Source organism: Falco cherrug, chromosome 3 (genome assembly GCF_023634085.1).
Source record: "Falco cherrug isolate bFalChe1 chromosome 3, bFalChe1.pri, whole genome shotgun sequence".
Taxonomy (NCBI): Eukaryota; Metazoa; Chordata; class Aves; order Falconiformes; family Falconidae; genus Falco; species Falco cherrug.
The window spans coordinates 1182548-1210234 of NC_073699.1; the positions used below are offsets into that span (position 1 = coordinate 1182548).

A 27687-nucleotide genomic window follows, 5' to 3' on the forward strand; every position below is an offset into this window, starting at 1 on the left:
CAGGGAAAATCTGCGGCGCAAGTGATTTTGACTATTAGTAATGTGTCATTAATTTAAAAATAACCAGTGCATGGGTGTTGGTCAGAAATGCCTGGTTTCTCATGTGTAAATGCACCAAGTCAGAGGCACTGATGGAAGTGCCTGGATGAATCGGTAAAACAGGGCTGGGCTAGCCAGGGCTGGCACGGGCAGCGTGTGCAACATGTAGTGGTTTAGGCAATAGCTCTAATTCAGAGTTATGATGGAGGCGCTGGATGTGCTTGGTTTTGAAAGCACACGGTCTTTGTTAGCTTCAACGGAAACTGCAGGATTCTGCTGTGCAAATCAACGAAACTGTGAGATACAATCCACTGTTCAGGATAGTCAGAACACGTTTTTAAGGAAGTCTCTGTTGGTAGGTAAAACCGCTGCTGAAGCAATAGCAGTGATGGAGCATGTGTAAAAGAGCCTGGGGAGACCCGCAGCCTTCTGGAGCCAAGCAGAATATTTAGGTTTGCATAACGCCGTCCAGCTTTACCCCAGCACTGCTGTGAAGTGTCGCACCTCATCTGAAACCAGCAGGCAGGGAAATAGGGAAGTGATTCTCCCTTCCCCGCCCTGAGGAGGAATGTGGCCTCTAGAAATGCTGAGGGACTTGGTACTTTATGCAGTAAGATTTGCACATGTATTTTGCCAGAGATACCGAGGCTAGAAAAACGTGGCAAGCAATCATTCTATGTTCAAGACACCCATCATTATAAATTATACCTATAAGCACTTTTCAGCTGCAACGCTAGGACTCCTGGAATAAAAGGGGTTTCAGCACCAGCTGTTTCCCTTTGAACTGGTGGAAATTAAGTGTCAGGATTACCTGCTCCTCTGCTGTCAGACAAATGGCGTGTGAAGTGAGTTGGGAGGAGGTATGAAGATGCACAAAAACCTAGGTGAGCTGAAGACGACCAGATGTCAAGTTTACAATCTGCATTACCTGTGCTCCTGGGAGCCTGGGAGCCCAAGCCCGTGTGCCGCCTCCTCCCGGGTGTGCTTCCTAGTGAGAGGATCCTTAGCCCGAGTGGGGCGGCTGTGGTTTGTCTGTGAACCTCTGGGCAAGGGTCAGGAGGGAGAGGAGAGCCTGACGGGGAAGAGCCCGTTTGTCATGTCAGAAGCAGATGGTCCCTGTGTGAGGCCACGTGACACCAGCCCCCCGGTTCCCGTGAGAGTTGCCCCCCTGAACGCAAAGTGCCAGGGCCGGGAAGGCTGGGCTGGGGCTGTGTGGGCGTTTGTGTCAGTCCGTGAGTGACCTCTCCCTGCCCCTCGCCTTCCCAGCCCGGCCTGAAACGGGTTTTGCTCGTCTGTTGCGCGCTGTAAAAACCGCTGGGTGCTGGGGGAGCGGGGAAGCAATGGCAGCTGCTCTCATGTAACCCACCCGCTGTCACCCTGGGATGTGCCATGTTGTGTCAGCGTCACTCCAGTCTGTGAGCAGCAGCTGAAATACCGACAGAGAAGGGAGAAGAAACCCAGGGTGTAACTCTTCTGGAGAGCAGCCGATAGCACTTGCGCTCTGTTTGTCTTGTTCCATGTCAGTAATACATTTATATAACTTTTCGTAGTGATTTTTTTTTTTCTTTTCTACAAGATCACTTCTACAGGATCCGTATCGCAATGTCTGGAAGTACAATTCAGTTTTCCAGCAACATCAGTGGGTCTTCTGCTCAGGCATCTATTGTCAGGGCAGCAGTTTGACTGAAATACTCTGTCTAGATCCATGTCTAGAGACACATTTGTGTCGTGCAAGGAATAAAGCTGGGGTCTTGAAGATTTCAAGCCTGTGACTTTGTTGTTCGTGATTTTCTGTGCACAACACACAGGGAAACGGAAATTGCTGGAGGAATACTGTGTGGCGCACTGTGTGTCAGAGATACAGAGGTGTATATCTACGTATGAGAGAGAGAGAGGTTGTGCATGTTTAAGAAACAGGAATGGCCTATTTGTGACCATATATAGTGATTTTCAGCCAATTTCCCGTATACGTTAAAAGGTATAATGCCCTGGAAGAAAGGATTTCACACAGATGCATCTTCAGTCTGTATTATGATAATTTTCTCTCTAGGAGTGCACAAATTTGAGGGGATGTTTTATTTTGTTAAGATTTTTGTCACAAGTAGGATGATTCAAGATGCACTCTAGGTGTAAATAAGTAGTATTAAGTCATGCTGGTTATAAAAATGTGTGGTTTTTCACTGCACGTGAGAACTCGGGATCTACCTTTCATACGTCATCATCAGCTGAGAAAGAAGACGTGAAGGATGCCATTGAATATTATGGGGTGTGGGTGTGTAAACCCAAGTATTTTGGATTACAGCCTGATTCAGTAAGTTGTACTATACACTAAGGTAAAGAAAACTTACCAGTCAGTGAATAATGCTGAAGGGAGAGTCCTGTAGGTGAAGGCTGTATCCCAGTCTGAAGTAAAGTTGGATACAGTCTTCTTATGGTGGGGTAAAATCCTTGTCACTATGCCAGATGCTTGCTGTTACACTGATTTGTTTTCAGTTGGTTTGCTTAAATTTTGAGCGGTGTTTTTCCTCTTGTGCACTGCTGAGAAACAGTGCGGGCAAATGCGGGTTTTTTTGCCTGTGCAAAACGCACGTTCAAGTGAAGAGGGAGATTTGTCTATAATACGCTGATCTGATTGATTAAACATGCCGGTCTTCCTCTTTGTAAGACAAAGATCAAAGAGAACGCCTTGAAATGTGGTGACCTTTCTGATGCTGCCCCGGCCTCTGCAAAATACGCTCTTGTTTGGCCACGTGAAGTGTTTGAAAAGGGTTTTCTCAGAGGGTATCCTAGAGGGGAATAAGGCAGGTGTCCTGCTTGTGGCGGGCGTGCGGGGCAGGGCTGCACAGAGGGGTCTGGCGTCCTCTGGAACACCCGAAGGGACAGCGTAGCAAATGATTTCCACCCCACAGCCGGGCATCACGAGAGAGGGACGTGCCTAATTCTAGCAGGCAAAGCGCAGGACTTATTAAGCCTGTTGCAAGGTGGTAGTAGTTGGCCAGTGAGCTTGGGAAGGGGGAGGGTGAGACAGGTGGTGTCTGGCTGAGGTGCTCCTTCCCTCTTGTGAGCAGAGGGGTCTTTGCCGTGGGAGAACAGGGCCTGGCTGACAAGAGGGGAGCGCGAGGAGCGTGAGGGTCTCAGCCCGCTGGGACACCAGGGCTGCAGGCCCTGTTCAGAAGGCACCACGAGCCGAGGAGGCGTGTGGGGAGGGAGCGTGTGGGCAGGACTGTGACACGGGGCAGAAGCAGTCGGAGCTGTTGAGAAACAGCGTGGGGACAGGGGCTTGAGGGGGCTGGGTAGGGTTAAGGCATGGTGCGGTTTTCCTGCAAGCTTGGGTTCCTGATTCCTGGGGTGAGGGCAGGAGCAGGCAGGTTTCCCTAATAAATCCTTTCCTTTGCACCTTGGAATGGAATTTATTATTTCTGAAGCTTGGGTGAAGAAATAATCCTCCCTTAGCCAGTTCTCTGTGTGGTGAACGGTAAAAAGCTTGTCATGTTCATTCCCCTTGGGTTAGCTTAGACGGCCGGGGACTGTAAAATGCCAGACAGTAGAGCGCGATGGAGGGAGGAGGGTGGGTGAGAAAAATGTTGGCAGTCTTAATGAAAAATGGTATTAAAGCAATAAAGCGTGAAAAATAAACATGCTCTGTGACAAATGCTGGCAGTTACAGAAAGCGAGCAGGCGAGAAGGTAAAAGCAACCCTAATGCCTAGGCAAATCTAACCCAAGAAACTGTTGTTTCCGAGTCCTTCTCTTGTTAAGAAGATGGTGACGCAGTGAACCTTTCATTTAGTATCCCTTGATTTTTATTATAAAAATGGCTTTCAAAATGCCTTATTTCTATTATAGGATGAGTTTGCAACAGGAATTGCATAGATTAACTGTATTGTTTTTTCTTGATAATCTTTCTGTCTGTAGCTGTTTACTTAAGGATAAATATATTTTAGAAACTACCAACTTGATAGAAAAAAACAGCACATGAAAATCCCACTGATAAGGCAGCAATTTTACATCGGAAAATGAGGAATTGCACAGTGCTGACAAGCAGTTACGTTCAAAACCTTGGGAAGAAAGGTATGCAAGAATGTGGGTTGAAAATGAGAAAAGGGAGTTGAAAACAAGTTTTCAAAATGTTACAGCAGAACTAAAGCAGCTGTTTGGTGAAATTAATGAAGCTGGGAAAACTACTTCCCCTGTGGAAGAAGTGTCAGAAGATGGCTTCAGCGATGAATTGAAGAGTTCTCATGTTGTTTCATCTCATGCAACAGAGTCAAGTAACAACTTAGAAAGTAAAGGTGAATTTGGAGATATTAAACTTATGCTAGGTGGGAAAGTACCCAAAATGGAAACTGTAATCCGAGTCTTGGTGTCCTTTCTGATCAAGATAACTGAAATGCAAACACGGAAGATACCTGGAGTACGGATGAAGAAGATTGCACAAATAATATCAATGATACAAAGGTGCCTCTAGCAAATGGAGAGAGAGAAAAAAAAAGCCTCTTATGGAAATGGAAGAGAATGAAGATGGAAGTAGCAGAAATGCAGTGGGAGGTTGTGAATACTTCCTGAGATACAGCTTAAAACCCAAGTCTTTTGGATGACGTTTCTAATATGATTCCTAAAATAAGACCAGTTTCTACACGTGATGAAAATGCACTTTTTGTAACAGAGAGGGAACCTGGAAAAGACTCTGGATTTAGTGACGATTTTCCCAGGGACTGCTTTATCGACAACAAAATAGGAGAAACAGAAATGGAAAGTCTTTTTGCAAATGCTCAGCAATCATGTGCCATGCTGAAAAGGAATCTTGATGAAGAACTAAAACAAGATACGGGAAGATTTAAGGGTAAGGTAGGAATGCTGCAAATAGTAGTCCTGGCTTTGGAGAAAGAGAAGGTACAGCTGCCAAAAGAGGTAGTTCACCTGCTACTCCTTTATTCTTTAATCTCGCTCCGGATCAATGGTCCTGTTCACTTCAGCTATTTGTCACGAAGGGAAGATGCTTCCTACAAATTGGGTTGTGTTCTAATGGAAATAGGTGACTGGTGAATAAAGAGGGCAGTGGAGAGTTGTCTTTTTCCCCATTTTTGGAAAACGGAATGCATTATTGTTCCAGTTTAACAGCAGGTGGCACTCGGTTCCAGTGCAAGTAGTTATCACTTCATTGCCATAAACAGAAATCCATATAAATATGTCGGTTCTGATTCTGAATCAAAGAATGAAAATAGCTTCTGAACAGGGTCTTGACTATTAATTCATGTGCTGTGATATCTGCATGGTGTGTCTTCATTGTCTTTTGTGAAAATTCCTCTTTCCTGTGAAACCATTTGTGTTTGTGGGTTTGGGATCTTTTTTTTCTTTCCTCCCCTTGTTCAGGGAGCAGTAGCCCAGCACAGTTCCACTTGATTTTTTTCTGGTGGTGTTACAACTAACGCTGCAGTCCTTCTAACTGTCCATCTGTAATGCTTTCACTTTTTTGTTGTTCATGTTTTAAGATACACTATTGTTTTCTTTCTAAGGGCTGTATTTTTGTTATGTCTTTCATGATGAGTGAATTTGAAGAACTCTCAATGACATAATACACTTTGTGGTGTAATTTTGTGAAAATGCTTCTCTATGGATTAAAAAAAAGATTTCATTTTGTATTATTTCAAAGGTAAACCCTGAATCAATCCATCTTGGATGTGGTGTTTCTGTCTTCTAGAAATACTAAGAAATACACGAAGCTTAACTTTGTTTTTATAGGTTGAGAAGAAAAAAGCAAAGAAAGATGTTCAAGAGCACAGGCGGTGGCAAAACAGGAATGTCTGGATAAATTAAATACACCACCAGGCAACATGACTAATTGGCAAATGAAGCAAAAGATTACTCTAAGGAAGAACGCCTGTTTGAAAATGGAGAATGAAAACACTATAGAAGAAAAAAACAAAAAGAGTTTTTCATCTGGGGAGAGCTCAAAATTGATTAAAATGCCAATGAAAGGGTAAGCTAAGGAAATAATCTCTAATTCTTATTTGTAGTGCTATGTAAGTGTCTTAGGTTTTCTAATACTGTAGTAGTTGAAGTAGTTTCCCCAGGGGTGAAAGCCCTAGTGAGTAGTCCACTGCTTCTCAAAAAGCGAAGAAAATTTCTTTTTAGAAAACACGAAGCTCACGATGGAGGTTCAATTTTATTGCCTGCTCTAAAAAAAGAAAAGTGGACAAAAAAAGAAAACAAACCCCACCCAAATTCCTGTGATTTACATGTTAATACTGAGGCAAAATGCATCTTCAAAACCAGAAAGAAAAGCAGACTGGAAAAAGCAGTTACTTTTGTAGGAAACGGCCACCTAGAAAAGAAAAGTAGGAAATTGGGGTTTGCTACTACTCCCTTTTCTAGGTGATTTTAGTGATCTCCGTGCAGTTGGTGTTTTCATTAAGTTAATATGCCCTTTGTCAGGAGAAGATGATATTACCGAACCGGTCTCAAAAGTCTAAAGCAGGCACACATATTTTTATGTAAACCTAAGCAGGAGTTTTTTCCTGTCTGTCCTTCAAGGAATCTCTGCTCTAGATGCTTTCTGTACCGTGGCTATTTGGATATAGTCCAGCTTAACCTGGATCTAGCTCAGATTCCATGTGTCCCCCTCACTCCTAGGGGCAGGTTTGTTAAGCACTTGGGTATCTTCCATGATCTTTGCAGTCAAGTCTGTGGTTTTATCATAGATATTTGTCGTCTCAGTTGTTTCTGGACATCATCTTAAGTATGTCTGTTTCACAGAAATACTTTTTGCAAACCTACTCACTCGGTGATTTTTTTCTTTCTTTCCGTGTAATGCACTAAAGTTGCCCTGAATGCCAAAGGTGCAAAGGAAAGTAAAAGACAGCCTTCAAAGCAGAAGGCTCATCAGCAGATGAGCTCTTCCAGTGGCAATCATGGTCAAGTACCGGACGATAGCACTTCCAGTGAAACGTCTCAGGATGAAGGAAGGTATGCATATAAGGAATGTTGAAAATAAAACTTACTGATAAAAACTGACCTGAGAGCTGGAGGCAAGTTTGGGGTTTTTGTTGTATTTGGGGTTTTTTGGCAAATCTGATGCATATGAAGATTCTTATTCTTTCGCGTGACCACACTACCTGATGCGCTTTGTGTTGACAAACATTTCTTTTTTGTTTAGAGTGCCTTGAACATGCTGGCCAAGTCAACAACGAGGTCACGTGCACAAATTCTGATTAATTACATGAGTGTGTGCACAGGCGTAGAAGTATTACATGTGTTTAAAAAGGGCGAGGAGAGACTTACAGAAAAGCAAAATTCCTCTTTCACTGCAGGTATCTCAGGATTTTTTGCCCTGCTCCCCGCTCCACCTTTTCTCTTGCAGCTGCGTACCCTCCTGACTTCTTGCCCACCCTGAACTTACCTGTGTGGGTTGTGGCAAAGTGAGAAAGAGAAGTTGTTGACACTGTTCAGCACTAGCTAAAAATCTGGTGTGTTATCACCGCTGTTTTGGTCAGAAATCTAACACACAGCGCTGTGTGGGCTGCTGTGAAGAAAATAAACTGCATCCCAGCCAGACGCAGGACACCAGAGAATCCAAAATTACAGTTCTTTGACCTGTAGGAGAAGGATTCTCAGTACTGAAGAGAGCTAAACCCCTGGTATTAAACAGGGAATGCACGTAACCGTATAGCTACATGTCTGTAGCTGTAAGATTTCTGTCACTTTGTGTGAAGCTGAGAGAATAGTTATTTCAACTACTTGCTTAATATCTTGCAGGAAAAATAGCCTTCCAATAGACATAATGGTAGACAGTAACTGTTTCAGTCTTCAACTACATCTAACAAAGTTGTTATACTAGATTTTAGTTTAATTCATTTCTGCAGTGAAGTTTTCAAAGCAACTGTAGTGTTATTCATAATCAATGTAAGCATTTCAGTACTGAAATATATTTCTGTTTTCTAGACCTGCAGCAACAACCGGGAGTGAAAAGAACAAGGTACTGTAAAACTGGTTTCTTGATAAACGGTTTCTATCAGTTTTTAATCACTTAAATGGGAACTGTGTTTATGTTGTTGTGATAAAGAACTTAGTCCCAAAATAGGATTGCAATCAAAGTTTGCAATTTATTAAGCAAATAGAGGCAAGCAAACAGCGCTGGGTGCGCCGGGAGCCTCCGCTCCACCAAGACGCGCGCTGTACAAAGTTTATTTTTGGTTTATGTTTCCTAAACTAAGACATATTCCTAGCTATTTCTAAGAAAGGGTCGGTTTATGTAAATGGGTCCTTGGAACAGGCGTGTACTTCGTGGCGCATGCTCTTTCTATCTCCGAGGGTCTTCTTAACCCCTGTCTGGCGGTCGGTGGATGAAGTCAGCAGTCTTCCTCGGCTCACCCTTAGGATGACCCTAGATTTTACGCATGCGCCCTGTAAACTTCTCTTACTTAACACTCTGCTGTTAGCAGCTCAGCCTGCATATCAGGGTGTGTAACCAGATGTCCTTTTTAAGATACAGAAATGAGGTATGTAGCCAGATGTTCTTTGCAAGATACAGGAACTATAGACATTGATCACTCTGTTTTTCTTAAGCGTGTGGTTATACAAGGGTATGTAAGAGAGAAGGTTACATTTCATCCTGCAGTCCTAGCATTGTTCTATATCGACACGAATCAAATGAACACATTTCACCATCCCCCATCTTCTTTTTTATGGTATTGAGTCGTGTTTTCGTTTCCAGTCGAGTCAACACTTGTCAAATTGGTGTCAATTTTGGATCTTTTTTTGTTTTTATTATCATCAGGGAATGGGTTTTCTCTTTCCCTGGTTCTGGGTGAACAGGTACCGCTGATATTTGTATCCCTTGTATAACCGAGTGTATTAATCTGGTAAAACAAGGTGTTAAACATGGAATGATTAGCAATCCTCCACATATCCCCAATACAATGATCCCAATTTTAGTAAGCCAACCACTGCCTATACATTCCCCGCCCCCCCCGCCTAATCCTTCTAGATTGATTACATTCCAAGTTTGAACTGGGACATGTGGAATTTTCTTCATTTCTTTTATCAGCTGATTTACGGCTTTTCCTTCATCATCAATCTCTAAACAACAATTACTAAGGTTAAATTTTCCGCAGACTCCTCCTTCTTGTGCTAACAAACAATCCAGATCTAAGTGATTTTGGTATTTTGTTTTGCAATTAATCCAAGTGCATCTGCGGTTTTATTCACAACTATTTCTACTACAGCTTGTAGCCTAATTACTCTATTAAGCATATATATTTGGGTCCTATAACCCCAGGATCCATCTTCTGCTCACGTAGCTGGATCATAATAGGCAATGATTCTTTCAGGAGGCCATTCATTATATTTCCAATTTCCATTTGTAAGCTTTGTTTATGGCGCCTTTTCCTTAGCTCATCAGCTTCAGCATATACTGGGACCCCTAATCGCTCTCCCCGAACTCTGGGTAACAGGAAAAAACTGGGTCTTATAGTTCCTAATACACAGGATCCTGTCCAGTTCTTTGGTAAATATGCATAGGCTAGTTTGCCACAAATCCAGTAACATCCTTCAGGAGTTGGCCAACCGTTTGGTGTGTTTGTTCCATTGGTCCAGTTCTTAAATTGATGATTCATTTCCCGTGGGTTTCCCCATTTATCCCAGCTATTCCGAGTTTCATTCCATAGGTAACCTCCTTCACACTCCAGGTTACCTACTTGTCTTCGTTCGGTTTTTTAGATTTTGCCAACAACGTCTTCCAATTATACTCGTTTGGAGTACCCATTGTTGCTTTCTATTACCCTTTTTCATTGTTTCCCATGCTTGGGGATTGCTTATGTTGCTCTCCATAGCCTCCCATGGCCATCGTTCACCTTGATTTGTTCCACCACAAACATAACAATTAGTTATAGTCAATGACTTAGCAATGTTTTCAGCAAGATTTATAAATAGATTTTTAGCAACTGTGGGAATTTCGTATTTTACTCCTGTTTCTGTTTCATGATAAAATGAGTTGAATAACAGTCTATGTTGCACTGACTCTTTTATCCTTTCTTTGATTTTAGTATTAATAACTACTCCCGGGTCTTCTCCAGGTCCATATATCTTAAGTCCAATTTTGGTTACTTTCTTCTGTTTCCAAATCTCTAAATTTATAAGGTTAAATTTACTAGATTGCAGGTACGGGTTGTACAATTACTGTCTGTTTGTACCCTTGTGATTGAAGCTTGTAAACTTCCACGTGGATTATCATATCCCCAGCCTGCAGTATCCCAACATACACAGGACCATCCCCTTCTTCGGCATAGGTGTGCCAATTGATACCTCGCGGTTTGACTAGGTACATAATCAGCGTTTATTTGACATTGATGTCCGCCGGGGCAGATGTATTTTGGTTGATTACTATAGTACCATCTCCACTCCAAACTCCCACAATTAGTGTCTGGATCATCATCTATAATATCACATGCATCAAAGATTACTGATACTGACGTGTTCAAATTGGTTATAACCCGACTTGTTCCAATTAATCTACCTACTTCCGAATTTGTCTTAATTTCCACCCAATATTGAGAAGGGAGTTCTTTTGGATCATAGCATACGGTCCTGTTACCTTTTCTGCATAGAGCATACTGGGTTTGGTTATGAAATCAGTTTCCTATTTGCTGGTCTTTACAGTCATAGACTGTATGATACACCAAGGTTTGGGAACTTACCCGTCCCCTTCTAGTAGTTACTATACATTGATTGCAGTTGTTGGTCGTAGCCTGGGTTAAGGAACTCACCCCAAGCAGGACTAGAAGAGGTCCGGTAAGGGCTATAGCGATCGATGGTCACAGCCTGAAGGGGTTGCAGCCCTTGGCAGACCTTCCAAGCCGCAGCACCAGTTCCCTATCCGGTCTTGCCCTCTTCGTTAATCTTAAGGGATCGCCTCTTTTAAACAGCCAGATGAGATAATTTGTATGCTGCGTCCCAAAAATTTTGGTATTTATTGTGGATAGCTTATTACTGCCTCTTATTTCCTAAAAACACTTCTTGATTAAATCACAACAATAAAACCTTACCCAGGGTAGGTTATGGAAGGGGGTGGTGGCTTTGTACCGAATACACCGAAACTCTAAGCTGTTATTTAGATAGTGTTCCTGTCCTCCTCCTGGGGAAGTAATATACTTAAAACATTTGGAACACTTAGCCCTTAAAAATAAACAACACTGTTTACACGATGGACAGGCACTAGTACCGGCTCCTCTCCAGGGGCTTGAGAGGGTACGACTTTTTGTCAATCCTCCTCTACATTAATACATTACTGGCTCTTAACTGTTCCCGGTGACTGCTTAATTCTACAGGAGTAATTACAATGAAATTCCCACAGCAACTTAGCTTATGCTCTTTGATGAAGGCTTCGTCAAGTTCTTCTGATGGTTAGTTTAGTTCTTCCTGGTTCAGATGTTATTTTCCACTCCTTCACCAGACCTTTTACTCGCGAAACATGTGGCCATCCTTTCTCAGCAGTTCTTACAGCTGTTTCTGTAGTTAATAAAACAAGAAAAGGTCCTTCCCAGTGAATAGTGAATGCCGTACCACTTATCTAAAGGATGACACACCTATGTTTAGTTGAAAGTCGGGAAATGTCCAAGGACCCTTACTGCCACGTGACGGATGCACAGACTGCTAAGTCCTTGGGTTGGTTATCTTTAGAAGGGACATTTTGTCTTAGATTCCTGTTGTACATGCGATGTGGCGAAGATGGAGACTTTAAACATGGCCGCTAAGGAATAGAGTCTGCGTAGAGACAGCTCCTCAAGGACATTGCGCAGGCACGAGATATGTAAATGGATTCTCAGAATTGTAATGAATATATAAACAATTTCTTGGAAAACTAATGAGTAGGTCTGAGTAGCTTGTATAAAGGGGGGACTGAAAAGCCCCCTCGGTGTGCATGACTTTGGTGGAGCGATCCCCCATGCACCCAGCGCTGCCGAATAAAGATAACCTCCGCCCGCCTGCATATTGCTGACTGATTCTTCAAATCACCAGAGGGGAGATAGGTTTTCTTCTTCCCATGTTTTTATCAACACCTCATCTCCCGCTTTCAACTGATGCATTGCAAAACCTAAAGGTGGTGTTTGAGCCATCATCCCAATTTCTCTCAGCTCTTTTAATCTCTTTCCGATGGTAATGATATATTTTTGGATACTATGATCCTCAACTACACTGTTCCCTAGAGGCATCCCTTGAGAATAAGGCATGCCATATAACATTTCATATGGCGATAATCCAGTCTCACTGTGTGGTTTAGTTCTTATGTTTAAAAGTGCCAATGGTAAACATTTTGTCCAGGGCATTTGTGTCTCGATCATTAACTTAGCTAATTGTTGTTTTATTGTTTGATTCTTTCTTTCTACTTTCCCCGAGCTTTGTGGGTGCCACGGAATGTGGTATTCCCACTGAATACCTAATGATTGACATAATAATTTAATTATCTTGGGAGTAAAGTGTGTGCCCTGATCAGAATCAACGTACTGGATTATCCCATATCTAGGTATCAAATGCTCTAATAAAATATTTACCACTGTTTGTGCCGTAGCTCGTGCTACAGGATAAGCTTCTACGCATTGTGTTAAATGATCTACTATTACCAACAAATATTTTATCCTCCCTACCTTTGGTAATTCAGTGAAATCAACTTGTACTTTCTCAAAAGGTCTGTAAGCTGGTTTTCTCCCCCCCATGGCTACTTGTCGAAACACTGTCTTATTTATCTTCCGACAAGTTAAGCAACCCTGTGTGATTTGCTTTGCTATTTCAAAAATCCCAATGCAGCCAAATTGTTTAAGGAAATGATCACTTAACGCCTTTGTACCCCAATGTGTTGTGCATGCAAATGTTCCAATATTTGCCTAGCATAGGCTTTTGGCAACATCTCTCGCCCATCAGGCAGTGTCCATTTTCCTTGTTCTAACTTAGCTCCTATTCTCTCCAATTTTGTTTGTTCCTCAGGGGTAAACTTCTTTTCTTCTTCCTCTTGTCTGTCTTCCTCCTGTGCTACGTCCTGAGTCCTCAAGGCTGCTTCCTGGGCTGCTTTATCTGCTAAATTATTTCCTCTGGTTTGGTAATCTAATCCCTTTTGGTGTCCTCTCACACGTACCACTGCTATCTCCCTTGGTTCTCTTAATGCCCTTAAAATTCTTACTATTAATTCCTGATGTATAAAATTCCTCCCTTGAGTATTAATTAAACCTCTTTCTTCCCAAATTTTTCCAACAGCGTGGACCACCCTATATGCATATTTAGAATCTGTAAATATAGTCCCACTTTTCCCCTTTTTTAACAATTCCAGGGCCCTACACAGGGCATACAGCTCACAAGCCTGAGCTGACCATGATGGACTCAAAGGTCCTGATTCCACAGGTTCTAGGTCCTTATTAATTCTTGCATATCCTGATTTTATTTTCCCTTCCATACCCGGGAGGAGCCATCTGTAAACAGTGCTTCTCCTTTCTCCAATTCAGTATCCCTTAAATCTGGCCTTACCTTCGTCTGGGTTTCAATTACCTCTAAACAGTTGTGTTGTCATTTCTCCGATGGTTCTCCAAACAAAAACTGTGCTGGACTCTGAGCAGAGGTTACCCTCAGTTCTGAGTCAGGGGAGTCAATTAGTATTGCTTCCTACTTTAGGATCCGGCTATCTGTTAACCATTTTTCCGCTTTCTGTTGTAAAACACTTCTGACATTGTGTGGAGTATACACCTTTAAAGGAGCACTAAAGGTAATCTTCCTAACTTCCTCTATTAGTAATGCTGTAGCGACCAAAGCTTGGAGACAAGCAGGCCATCCTCTACTTACCGGATCAAGTAACTTAGAACAATACCCCGCGGGTTTCTTAATTCCTGCCCAGTCTTGAGTAAGGACTCCATATGCTGTCTGGTTTGATGTATTCACAAAAAAAATAAAAAGGTTTTCCCAGATCTAGGAGGCTCAATACAGGCACTTGCATTAATGCCCTTTTTATTTCCTCAAATTTCTGATCATCTTCTGTGAATCCCTGAAGTTGGTTATTAATTTCTCATATAAGAATTTAATCTTTTCGCTGTAGCTTTCAAGCCATGGTCTACAATATCCTAATAATCCCAATACCTGCCAATTTCCCTTTTTAGTTTGTGGGGGTCTTAAGGCTAGGATCCCGGATACCCTGTCAGGATCCAACTTCTTTCTTCCCTTACTCAGCCAATGCCCTAAATATTTCACTTCCTGTTTTACAACCTGTAATTTTGATCGAGACACCTTTAATCCCTTTTCTCCTAGAAAATCTAACAATTTAATAGTAGTTTCTCGGGTTCCTCCTTCAGTTTCTCCTGCTACTAGTAGATCGTCCACATATTGCAATAATTTTACCTCCCTGGGTAATGTAAAATCTTGTAAGATTTTCTCTAAAGTTTGTCCAAATAAATTTGGTGATCCTGTAAACCCCTTTGGTAGTACAGTCCATCTTAATTGTTGTTTTCATCCCGTTTCAGGGTCCTCCCACTCAAAGGCAAAATAATCTCTGGATCTCTCACCCAGGGGGCAGGCCCAAAAGGCATCTTTCAAATCTATTACGCTATACCAATGTAGGACAAGGCCTCAAGGACAAGAGTCCAAGTACTGATAGCCTGATGAATAGAGACTTGTTAGAACTTGTAGGGCACAAGCCCTGGGAACAAAGGAACAAGCTAACTGCAGACCCCTGAGCCGTTACAGTTGAGGAGGCAACCAGACGGACAGAGAAACAAGTAGCCAGATAAGGGAACGGATGGCGCCAATATGTAATCAAGAAAGCCGCGTAGAACGAAACTCCCTAACCTTGGAATAAAAATTATTGCTAGGTCAAGATAAACTAGTAAGTACCTATTGTTCTAACGGTGTGCCTTAAATATTAACCAATCAGTGTTTTTTACGCTTAAGATTTAACCAATCAGTGTGTAATATGTAGAAGGTAGAAACATATATAATTGTAAGAAAATCACTAATAAAGGGACATTTGCTTGCATCAAGCTGCGTCCCGTCTCTTCATTCGCCGCATACCAAGTATGTTTGGGAGATAGATGACTCAGTAAAGTATAAGGATTTGCCACTACAGGGAATTTAGTGATTGTTTGCTGATTTACAGCTCTCAGGTCCTGTACCATCCTGTATGACCCATCAGATTTCTTTACAGGGAGGATGGGTGGATTATGAGGTGACATACGTGGTTCTAAAGTTCCTTTTTCCAGAAGTCTGTCAACTACAAGTTTTAATCCCTTTCGACCCTCCATTGGTATAGGGTATTGTTTGACTCTAATGGGACAATGCGGATCTATTATTTGCACTTTTATGGGGCCCATTTCTATCTTTCCAGTTTCCCCCTCCTTATACCATACTGAAGGGTTAATGGCTTCTTCATCCTCTTGTGTTAAAGTGTGAAATTTAATCTGCAATTTGTCCCCTTGACTCTGAATCCTCAAGTTTAGTTTCAAAATCAGATCCCTTCCTAGTAAGTTGTACTCCGCTTCAGGGAGCAAAAGTAAACCATTAAGACAATTTTTTTTCTCTGTTTCTACTTCTACATCTTTCAAGACAGGTACTTGAAAAGGTTCTCCTCTTGACCCTACTACTGACATACAACTCTTCCCTTTTTCTCTTCCTTTTGGAAGTTTTCTAATAGTGGATTTTTCAGCCCCTGTGTCCACTAAGAATAAAACTTCCTCCTTATGGGGACCGATGAATAATTTTATCAAGGGCTCTGTCGATGTTGAAGTCCCCAGAAGGTATAGCCCCTGACACCTCTGTTCTTCTTTGAATACTTTCTCATCCTGTTCCCGCTTGCGACAGTTCTTCCGAACATGCCCCTTCTTATTGCAATAGTAAGAGACAGGAATTGTGGATCTTTCTCGATAAGATTGTCCCCTGGGTGTTTTCTCTGTTCCTTTTTCCCTTCTCTCTCCAGACGGGGTCTTATTTCTCTGGCTTTCTCTTACTGCTGCTACAAAGATTTTGGCTTTTGCTTTTTGTTTTTCCTCATCTCTCCTAACATATACTTTCTGTGCTTCCCTAAGTAACTTTTCTAATCCTCTCTCTTGCCAGTCTTCCAACTTTTCTAATTTCCTTCTTATGTCCCCCCAGGATCTAGCCACAAATTGTGTTCTAAGGAGTGTGGTTCCGGCCACTGTACTCGGATCAATTCCAGAATACATTTGTAGGCTTTTCCTTAATCTCTCCAACCATTCTGTTGGAGATTCATCTTTCCCTTGTTGTTCATTAAATGCTTTATTAATGTTTTGCCCTCGGGGAACCGCTTCCCTTATTCCCTGTATGATTAATGTTCTCAAGTCCCTCATATTCTGTCTTCCTTGGGGTTGTTGATGATCCCAGTGGGGATCCACATTTGGCCATTTGTGGTCTCCCGGGGGTCCTGCCTGATTCTGTCTTTCCCAAATTCTCATTCCAGCTTGCCTAATCGTTCCCTTCTCCTCAGCAGTAAATAAGATCCCTAAAACGGACTGTTATTTCTTCCCAAGTATAAGTATTGGGGCCTAGGAACTGGTCCAGTTTTTCAGCTGCTCCGAAGGGATCACCTAATAGGGTCCCCATTTCTTTCATCTGTAGTATTTAATGGGACTGCCACAAACCCGATGCCTCCCTGATTGCCTCCGAGGGGTACCTCTCGTAAGGGATATAGAGAAGCTCCCTCAGATACGGCAGTCCTACTTCTCATACGTGCAGCTGGGGGTCGATCTAATTCTGGTGCTGTTGGTGGTGGAGGCAGGGGCAACGGTGGTACTGGTGGAGATACCACGGCCACTGGAGTGGGAGCTGCCGCCAGGCGTGGATTGTTAAGATATGGAGGTGGTAGGTTATCTAATAGCTCCCATTTATCATCTTTTTCTCTTTCCTGTTTTTCTTCTTCTGCTTTTAGTGTAAGTATTGAGGCTGGAAAAGGATGTGAAGTCCCGATCCATAATCCTGCATAATCACTTTCCTCCTGACTAAAAGGTTCCTTTGAATTAACATGCATATTTAAGGCCTGGCAAATCCAGTCTTCAAAAGAACCGAAAACAGGCCAAAAGAGATGTGGTCTTATAGGCTCCTTTGGCCATTCTACCATACAATACTGGATCATTTTTAATTTACTTTTTCCTTTTATGGGGCCCTTGTTGTTCCAATTTCTAATCATTATTGCTAATGGACTTTCTGGTGGTATGTCTGGCAATTTGCTCCCTTTCTCGTGGTCCCTGGTCTTCAATTTTGTCTGGCCCATCTAGGAATTTTACTGTGGCAATTCCTACAGCCCTTGGTTACCTTAGTAGGAGTGTCTTGCAGGGGGTTTAGGACCCATCACCCACCCACGAATCCTATAGGAATCGCTTTGGTCCTTCACCGGCCAAGTCCCTCGCGGGAGATTGGAACCACGGTTAGAAGACCTCCACAATGGCTTTGGAACAAAGTTCCGTCTCAGTCACACTCTTACACACACAGGCAACAGAATCCCACCCAAGGGAACGGTATGCGCCTTAAATACTTACGACTCTGTCTTCGTTCGGATCTTTGCACGCAGAATTACGGGGAAAATACAGTGCTGCAGCCAGCAAGGGAGCTCATTAAAAAAATCAAATTCTTTGCTTGCCTTTATTCAGGTTCAGGATGGCGTTAGTCCCGACCTGACTCGAACAGGAGCCACCAAATGGTGGGGCGCCCCTCCTTGATCAAGTCAGAATTCAGGAGCCAAAGCCATCCTGGATGAGCCCCCAGGTGTGATAAAGAACTTAGTCCCAAAATAGGATTGCAATCAAAGTTTGCAATTTATTAAGCAAATAGAGGCAAGCAAACAGCGCTGGGTGCGCCGGGAGCCTCCGCTCCACCAAGACGCGCGCTGTACAAAGTTTATTTTTGGTTTATGTTTCCTAAACTAAGACATATTCCTAGCTATTTCTAAGAAAGGGTCGGTTTATGTAAATGGGTCCTTGGAACAGGCGTGTACTTCGTGGCGCATGCTCTTTCTATCTCCGAGGGACTTCTTAACCCCTGTCTGGCGGTCGGTGGATGAAGTCAGCAGTCTTCCTCGGCTCACCCTTAGGATGACCCTAGATTTTACGCATGCGCCCTGTAAACTTCTCTTACTTAACACTCTGCTGTTAGCAGCTCAGCCTGCATATCAGGGTGTGTAACCAGATGTCCTTTTTAAGATACAGAAATGAGGTATGTAGCCAGATGTTCTTTGCAAGATACAGGAACTATAGACATTGATCACTCTGTTTTTCTTAAGCGTGTGGTTATACAAGGGTATGTAAGAGAGAAGGTTACATTTCATCCTGCGGTCCTAGCATTGTTCTATATCGACACGAATCAAATGAACACATTTCACACAGGGAAAGTGGCTGTGAAGAGGGAGAGCGATTTAGTGGGGCAGAAGGTTTTAGCCCAGCCGCAGGGTGGGAGCGGGCCAAACCAGGGGAAGTGATACAGGCTCCCCTGCGCCAGGCTGTGGGAAATGAAGGACCCATTACGGTGACGGTCCCGTTTTCAATAACAGAGTTGAAGAATTGCAAAAGCAACCGCAGGAAATTACCGAGACGACCCTGAGAAGGCGGCTGGTGTTTTTGAAATAATGATGGTTAAAACACAGGATGGTCCATGGCCGGAGCAGTGCGCTCCCCAGCCAGCTCTGGGAGCCGAGCGGCAACTCCCTGTGGGGCCGAGTGCTGCCCTGGGGGCTGGCAGGGGAGCCGGCACAGGGGCTTTTCCAGCTGGGACACGGAGTGCAGCTTCTCCAGAGCAGAGCAAGGGCTCATGTTCACGGCGGAAGATTTGGAGGAGGGGTTTGGAAAAGTGGCTTCCTTTTGGAGCAGGAGACAGGTCTGCTTCCTTTGGGAGCCAAGAGCAAAGTGCCTTGGAAACCTTCTAGCAGCTCTGTGTCACTTTACAGAGGCTGAGGATGCCCGGTGCAGCCGTCTCCGCTGGAGCAACCAGCACTCGGGGGATGCAGGCTGCTCCTGCCCACGCCTTCCCCAGGTGAGTGCGTTTCCTCTGCAGCCCTCGACTGACCAAGCGGGCGGATTCCCAGCTCCTGATCAGGAGTGCGCCTTGCCGGGGCTCGGCGTTGCACGTTGAGTCTGGGAGGGGGCCTGACCTGAAGGGGCTGGTTTCTGGTTAACTTACGATGAGTTGGGGTTACACGTGTGTTCTCCTGGAGTGGCCGGGCAGCGTCACTGCGTTTCTCATGCCCAGCCTGCCCGTCACTCCCGTCAGAGAGAGCCATCTGCACACAGGGAGGGCTTTAAGCTACGCCGCCCGGTGTTGGGGGGAGATTGCTAATAAAACCCATGCATGGCTGCATGGCCACAAGGAAGGGAGGTGCCGTGCCTCACACGAGAGTCGTGAGGATTAGTGCTGGGAAGCTGCAAGAGGGTAGGGGTCACCCTTCTTCAAGCCTGTGTCATCATTTACTGCCCAGGTTTTGCTTTACGGTGGTCAGCAGAGCAGTGGCCAAGGCTTTGTCCGCCTGGGCCAAGAAGGCTGCAGCAAAGTCCAGGCTCAGACAAGGTATGGGAACAGGTCTCTGCTGCCCAGCTGAGGCCCTGCCCCGCGCTGGGTGACCACAGCTCCGTCAAAAGGCACTCCCCTGGGGGCTGCTCTGCTGAGTTTCCTCCTTTGCCAGGTGCAGAGGCGCATCCTGGCAAGCTGCTGCAGAGACGGAGGAAGCTTTCCCTTGCTGCACTGCCAAGTCAGGGGCCAGGCACAAGACAGAAAGACTTGGGCAAGAAGACTTCTGAGAGGTGAGACCCTGGTGGGAAGGGATGAAAGGGATCCTGCACCCGTGGAGGAGAGACATCCCCTCCGGACACTCCGGCTGCAGGGACGCGGCAAGGTCCCTGACATGTGCCGCATGGCTCTTATGTGCTTGTTTCCCCTGTTGTGGGCCCCTCCCTGGGGAAGGTGGCGGATGCTGAGTACACCCCACGTCCCTGTGGTTCCCTCACGCAAGAGCTGAGGTGCAGTCCTCCCCCGTCCATCTGAGGGGGCTCAGGAAGGGCTCCCCGCTGCCAGCAGAGATGGCCCCACCTCGCGTGCTGCTTCTGCCAGCCTGGGGAGCTTTGGTGCCAGGCGAAAGTGGGAGAGCAAACTGCCCCGTGCTCATGCCGACTGCTCCCGGTGCCTCTTTGCAGTGCGCTCCCCCCACGTCCAGGCAGCTCCCCCAGGATGAAGGAGGCAGGCAGGCAGGAGCCGGCTTCTCCAGCCAAACCCACCTCTACACTCCCATCCTCAGACGACTGCCAGAAAGCGCTGCAGGTGCGTGCCTTGCTGTAGCTACCGTGCTGCTGGGGACTCGGCAGAAGCCTCTTTGTGCAGAGAGCCAGCCTGAAAGGACCCCTGGACGTGCGCTCCTTGTCAGCTGTCTGTCACCTCCTTCAGATCTTCCTTGCCCCCTGCATTGTCACAAAACACTTTCTCCTGGCCCAGGGGCTATGGGAGATGCCCAAGTCCTTTCTCGGCTGTTCACAGTGGAGGGCTTTGGTCGCAGCTGTGTTTGCCAGGAGCCTAGAATGACCCCAGAGCCCCCGATGTGTTAGGGGCAAAGCCCTGCCAACCGACCAGCTGAGGCAAGGGGCGGCAACACGGGTCAGACCCGAAGGACACCCGTTCCAGGCGCTGAGACTAATCCTGCCTTCTGCTGCCTTGCCATCCCCTCCAGGAGGTCTGGCAGCTGCCTGCAGAGTGGGAGCAAGTGAGGCCCAAGTGGCAAGAGCAGCTCGAGCAAGCAAAGGCAGAGTGGGCGGCGTGGGGAGCCTGGTCTGCGGGGAAGGACCGACAGCAACCCCAGGTACGGGCAGCGATTGACACCGCTGAGAGCAGCAGCGACCCTCTCCTTCGGGGCACCCAGGGCGGCAGGTCTCCAGAGCGGGGGAGCAGGACAGACATCCGGCTGCAGGGCAGGGGTTTGCCTGCTCAGGCTCGTGAGGGAGAGAGTGGCAGCAGGATGCAAGCGACAAAATCGGCCGTGATAAGAGGCACGCAGTGCTGGGTCTCCCAGCTGCCAGGTCCTGCTGCAGGCTCCTTTCAAGAGGTCCTCTGGGAAACAGCACCTGTGGTTGCCGTCTGCTTTGCTGAGAGCGTTTGCTCCTTGGCAGGCACTCGGCACTGGAGGCACTTGGACTCCCCACCCTCCAGCCCAGCCCAGGAGAAAGGCAGCCAAGGAGAGGTGGAGAAAGGCTCCAACCCCTCTCCCAGCCGAGCAGAAGACAGCAGCAACCTCTAGGCCTGGGGGAAACCTGCATTAGGGAGGAAATAGGCATTTCCTCCTCCCCTTAAGCTTTGAGTGTTGTTCTGTAGAAGGAAGAGAGTTGCCTTATTGCCCCAGGATGGGGTAGGGGAGCCCGGAGGCAGCGGTGCCTGAGCCTGGGACAGGGTTCTCCAGCCTGGAGGCCAAAGCTGTTGGTGGGACTCTTCCCTCCAGCCTCCCGCCTGGTCCCTGCAGGGGGCAGGGGACCCGTGCTGGGGCAGCAAACACTGCTGTAAAGCCTAAAGGTGTCCCCAGGGGCTGCTCCCAGCTCTGCCTGGGAGCTGCTGCTGTCAGATTCACCCACTAGCAAGCAATTCCTGGTCCAGGAGTGACAACTGCAGGGAGGAGAACAAGTCTGGGTGCCTAATATCAAGGTCTCCAACATCAGCTGAGCAGCGTTTATTTTAATGGGTTTTTTTGTTCTCCCCAGCAGTTTCCATTGTGCCCCAAAGCCATTTTCTGTCAGAGAAGGTGCAGGCATGTGCATGAGACACAGGTGTTTCTCTGTGTTGTAACTGGGAGCAAAGGCAGCTTTTCTTTTCGTTCCAGCTGGAAAGGGAGCACAGAGCGTCAGCCCCAGGGAGGCAGCCCTGCTCCCTCGTCCTGGCTGTGGGTGTGAGCCCGTGCACGCTCCATCTCTGGAGGAAAGGCACTGAAGAAGAGCAGCCTGGGAGGGGCCTCCCAGAGCCGGCTGGGGAGAGGGCTGGTCACCCCGCGGCCCATGGCGACTGCCAGGAGCAGCTCGGCGTGGCCAGTGGCCTCTGGGCACGGGCCTGCGGGCCTCCCCTGCGTTCTGTAGGCGGGCACCGGAGCGTCCCCAGGCCTGGGCACCCTGCGTGGGAGCCATGCCTGGGGACAAGGCCCCGGGCGGTGGCACCCAGAGCTGCTGCACGCACACAGGACTGAGCTCTGCAGAGGCTGCTGGCACCGGGGGCATGTGGGAGGTGCGGGCTCGGGCCTGCTGGGGCCTCTGTGAGGGGCAAGCAGGGGCTGCCCCACGCCGGGCACAGCCGGGCACAGCCAGTCCCCGCCAGGCTCCACAGCATCGCCAGGGCTTTGTGATGCAGGCGGCGCACCGTGCCCAGAGGTCATTGTGATGCGGGTCCCCACGGTGACCCCGCGGGTATTTAAGGAGCCAGAGCCCTGGGGTGCCCACTCCCAGGAGAGCCACTCCCTCAGGAGGCAGCATCTCCCCTGGGTGACCATGGCCGGTCGTCGGCAGGCGCCGCCGAAGATGCCCACGCATGAGGAGGCAAACGCCCCCCCCCAGCCCAACAGCAGGCTGCCGGGCCTGCAGAACCGGCACCAGCTGAGGGACGGGGCAGGACGAGGAGGCCGGTGGTGGGACGGGGCCACGCGGAGCTGCCTTGGTGCCAGGGCCGGGCTTGCCGCCACTGTGGGGGCCGCTGTGCCAAGGCAGCCGCCTCCAGTCCTTGACTTCTCCTCCTCCTGCCCGCAGATGGGCCACAGGCGGCCGCTGGCAGCGCCTCAGGACAGCCAGGGACAGGCTTTGTCCCCCCATAGGAACAAGCTGCCACCGCTCCCCTGCCCACAGAGCTCGCAGGCCGCTGGGGGCCGACACGCACAGGTAGGGAGCCCGAGGGAGCCCGGGACAAACGTCTTCCCGAGTCCAGGAGCTGCCGACAGGCAGGCGGGAGCTGCAGGAGGGGACGGGAGGGCCCGGTCACATAGCAAGCTGAGCCCACCTAACCGTGCCTGCAGGCTGCCCGGGCATGCTGGGGATGCTCCCAGGAGTCACTGTGGGCCATGGCCGGAGCAGTGCGCTCCCCAGCCAGCTCTGGGAGCCGAGCGGCAACTCCCTGTGTGGCCGCGTGCTGCCCTGGGGGCTGGCAGGGGAGCCGGCACAGGGGCTTTTCCAGCTGGGACACGGGGGCACGGGCGAAGGGCCACAGTCACGCAGCCTCTCTCCTCGCCTTCTCTTGCAGACGGACAGCCCAGCGTGCAGGGTGGCAATGCCCTCCATCAGGGTGAGGCGGGAGGAGACAGCCCGTCTGCCAGCAAGGCAGGCAGCAGCACCACAGAAGGTGCACGCAGCTCGGGCACCAGGAGCTGCCAGCACTTGTTGCAAGCTCCTGCCTCTGCCAGCAGCAGCCTCTGCAGCTTCTGCCCAGGGCAGGGTAAAGGCCAGCAGCACTGCAACCAGCAGACACTGACAGCTTGTCCCATCTACTCAGGGCATCCCTGGTGAGCAGGGGAAAGCCACCAGTGTGCAGAGCAGGAGGCATGCCCCACTCAGCCCTGCAGCCAATGCCACAGCTGGGAAGGAGACAAAGAGGTACCTTTTGAGTACGGACCCGGACAAGGTTTTCACTGGGAGCCACCGACCCAGCCAGCAGACAGCGGCACAGTGGCACCGGGAACACAGGCTGGGTGCGGCGAAGATGGCAAGATCAGAGGAGGTCCGGGCGGCCCACAGTGGCAAGGCCTCTGCAGGTCAGCACGTGCATGACGCACGTAAAAGCACTGGTGCTGCTGGCAGGGTTTCTGTGCCAGCTTCCCTGGGCAGGAGGGATGTGGCTTCAGGGCAGCAGGGACAAGTGGAAGCGCGCCACCCCAAAACACAGCTGTCTCTCATAAAGACCAAGTGCAAAGGCAAATCGCTGTTGGAGCACCAAGAGGCTCTTAAGGAGCATGTGGCCATGCTGTCAGTGAAGACAGAGGATCAGATGGCCACCATCACCACAGCCAGCAGACACCGACAGCTTGACTCATCTACTCGGGGCATCCCTGGTGAGCAGGGGAAAGCCACCAGTGGGCAGAGCAGGAGCCATGCCCCACGCAGCCCTGCAGCCAATGCCACAGCTGTCTCCCAGCCCACCCGCACCCGCTGCCTCCAGAACCAGCTGCAGCAGGAGATGGCACTGTCCACCCAACCCATCCTGCAGCGGTTCAAGCGCGAGCTGCCTGCCTCCCCCTGCACGGCCCAGCCCGCGGGCTCTCCTGGCCACCAGGGCCATCAGGGGACGCAGAGCTCCTGCTCCTCTGGCAGAAACAGGCCCCACACCTTGGCGGCTCTGCAGGAAAGACCAACAGAAAGCCACAGTGCTGGGCCACAAGCAACGTGCCAGGCTGTGAGAGGTGCTCAGCTCCGGGTGATGGAGCGGGAGGACTTGATGCTGCCTGGCAGCGCATACAGCCATCTCCTGGAGCAGAGCAGACACCTGCAGCGTCTTCTGAAAGACCTGGAGAGGCAACAGAGTGCCCTTGCGATGGAGAGCCGCCTCCTGGGAAAGGACGGTTCTCCAAGAGCATGCAAGGAGGCAGGGAGACTGCAGCAGAAGAATGCTCAACTAGCTGCCCTCACCTTGCGGCTGGGAGAGCGAGCCAGGCAGCTGCAGGTGACCATCCATCGCCTGGTCAATGCTCGCGGGCCACTGCCCATCCAGCGCTCCGCTGAGCAACTGTGCCCGCCATTGCTTCCTCAGCCGAGGGGTGGGGAAACGGGAGAGCCCAGCAGAGCTCTGCTGGCACGGGACAAGCGGCACGACTTGGCACAGAAGGCAGCTGAGGGGCTGGAGGCCCGAGCAGCCGCAGATGAAGAGGGATCCTCTGATGTGAGCACCCCAGGGCAAGCTTGTGAGGAGTTGCAGGTGCAGCTCGCCAAGGTGACAAATGAAAACACCCACCTGGCTGAAGAAAACGCTCGCCTGCGTGGGCAGATGGCTTTGACAGAACAGGTTCAGGCTGAAAATGCCAACCTGAAAGGGCAGCTAGCGCGACTGGCAGAGGAGCGAGACTCTGCCATCCAAGCAACCATCTGTCTTTTTACCCAACTGGAAGCGGCCAAGCGCGAGCTGAAAGCCGTGAGGGACTGGGCAGAAAGGAGTCAACAGCTGGAGAGGGAACATGAGGAGACAAAGCTGGCCCACAGGGAGCACAGAGAATCCCTGCGAGCGTTTCCAGCCCTGCTGAAGGAACTGAGTGATTGGTTTGAGAAGCTAAAGAAATGCTGCCAGCAGCTGTTTCAGAAATTGGGACGGCTGGAAGGAGAAAGATCCAACAGCACCGTTTCCAAGCCACAGCAGGCTAACCTGGGAGCAGACAAGGAGTCCGTCCTGCCGGAGGCTACGAAAAAACAACCGGCAGAGCTTCGAGCATTCATCGCTCGTTACAGCTATGATCCTTTCGATGGCCCCAACGAGCGGTCTGAGCTGGAGCTTCCGCTAGTTGCTGGACAATACGTTTACATCTTTGGAGACGTGGATGGAGACGGTTGGTACGTGGGAGAGCTGACCGACGGCACAAGGGGATTGATCCCCTCTAATCTCGTTGAGGAAGTTCCAGGTGACGGGCGACCTGATGACACCACAGTCTCCCCAGAGACAAGTGATTGGTGGCAGGGCATAGATGACGTCTGTCCTGTCTTCTCATAGAGCTTCTCATTAAACCTCTTTTAATGACCTCTCTGTGTAATCTCACTCCCTGTCCTGTTTGTCTGTGAGCTGAAGGGACTCTGTGCCTGCTATGGGGGACGTGGCGGGGGTGGACCGAGTGCCAGCTACTGGAGTCAACCCGAGGCCGTAGGCAGCTCTGGCTTGTGGTGCCAGCTACTGGTGTGCGTCCCAGTGCAGCCAGTGGAGTGAGGGGGGGTCCGAGTGCAGCTACTGGAGCCAGTGGGGATCTCAGCCATCAGGCACTAGGGGTGGGATTGGTGTGCGTCCTGAGAAACCACAGGGTATTTGCACTACAGTAGCATGTGCAGTAAAGAAAACTGGTCTTGCAGTTTGATCCAACGCTGCATCTGCAAACAAAACGAGGCGGAGGCATGAGGAGCATGGATGGAAACCTCACCTGCCACACCAAAGTTACGCCACGGAAACTCTTCCCTTTTTGTCACCTACCTCGGGTTTGGTAAATCTTTTGCTGAGTCTGAAGCAAAGGCCCATTGCCTCTTCTTCCTGTTTCTAACAGCTAACGTCTGGGTTTCACAGGCTGCTTTGTTGTGCGGCACCACTTACACCCCAGAGTTGCCTTCATAAATGCATCCTTGTACTAGGAAAGGAAAATCGCCTGTCATGCCAGTCATACCACTGTACTACCCTACCCGCAGGGCAACAGACCGCCCTGCTTGTAAGAGGATTTAATACAGGAAATAATCCTCAAGTATCTGGGTGTTTTAACAGTTTAATCACGTGCTCACAGTCTGACTGCTGACACAATCTAACAAGAAAAAATATTAAGGGGGCTAAATCTGTGTTTCAAAAAAAGTGGGGTTTCTCTTTCCTTTCCTGAGAAAACTTGCTCCCTCTACGTTTCTGCCCTGTCATTTCATCTAGCAGCTTCGAAGAAGGGCTTCCCGGCCAGCTATTTTGATGTCATGGTGAGCTCTGAGATGTTTGAGTTTGTTCCTTTCACGCCCCCAGAACTTGGAGTCCTGTGGCTACAACAGCATCTCTGCTGCGGTACAAAACCAGGGCCCTTGCCAGGTCCTCACAATAACGCACTTGATGGGCAAGGTGAACACGTTATTTTACACAGCTTCAGAAATCTCACTGCATTGTTGCCTGCGAAAAGCCACTTTCCTTTTGGCATTTGAGACACCTTTGAACACTGACCACAGAGCCCTGTGGCAACCTCTAGGCCTGGGGGAAACCTGCATTAGGGAGGAAATGCCTTAAGAGGAAACTCCCCTTAAGCTTTGAGTGTTGTTCTGTAGAAGGAAGAGAGTTGCCTTATTGCCCCAGGATGGGGTAGGGGAGCCCGGAGGCAGCGGTGCCTGAGCCTGGGACAGGGTTCTCCAGCCTGGAGGCCAAAGCTGTTGGTGGGACTCTTCCCTCCAGCCTCCCGCCTGGTCTCTGCAGGGGGCAGGGGACCCGTGCTGGGGCAGCAAACACTGCTGTAAAGCCTAAAGGTGTCCCCAGGGGCTGCTCCCAGCTCTGCCTGGGAGCTGCTGCTGTCAGATTCACCCACTAGCAAGCAATTCCTGGTCCAGGAGTGACAACTGCAGGGAGGAGAACAAGTCTGGGTGCCTAATATCAAGGTCTCCAACATCAGCTGAGCAGCGTTTATTTTAATGGGTTTTTTGTTCTCCCCAGCAGTTTCCATTGTGCCCCAAAGCCATTTTCTGTCAGAGAAGGTGCAGGCATGTGCATGAGACACAGGTGTTTCTCTGTGTTGTAACTGGGAGCAAAGGCAGCTTTTCTTTTCGTTCCAGCTGGAAAGGGAGCACAGAGCGTCAGCCCCAGGGAGGCAGCCCTGCTCCCTCGTCCTGGCTGTGGGTGTGAGCCCGTGCACGCTCCATCTCTGGAGGAAAGGCACTGAAGAAGAGCAGCCTGGGAGGGACCTCCCAGAGCCGGCTGGGGAGAGGGCTGGTCACCCCGCGGCCCATGGCGACTGCCGGGAGCAGCTCGGCGT

General features: G+C 48.6%; 1 long non-coding RNA gene across 1 annotated transcript; it reads left to right on the forward strand.

The window, feature by feature from the left end:
* The first annotated feature begins 2220 nt into the window (after positions 1–2220).
* LOC129735682 (uncharacterized) lies at positions 2221–7029 on the forward strand. Its single transcript, XR_008731496.1, has 3 exons — positions 2221–2311; positions 5781–6018; positions 6860–7029. It is a non-coding gene; the product is annotated as an uncharacterized LOC129735682 (long non-coding RNA).
* The last annotated feature ends 20658 nt before the right edge of the window (positions 7030–27687 follow it).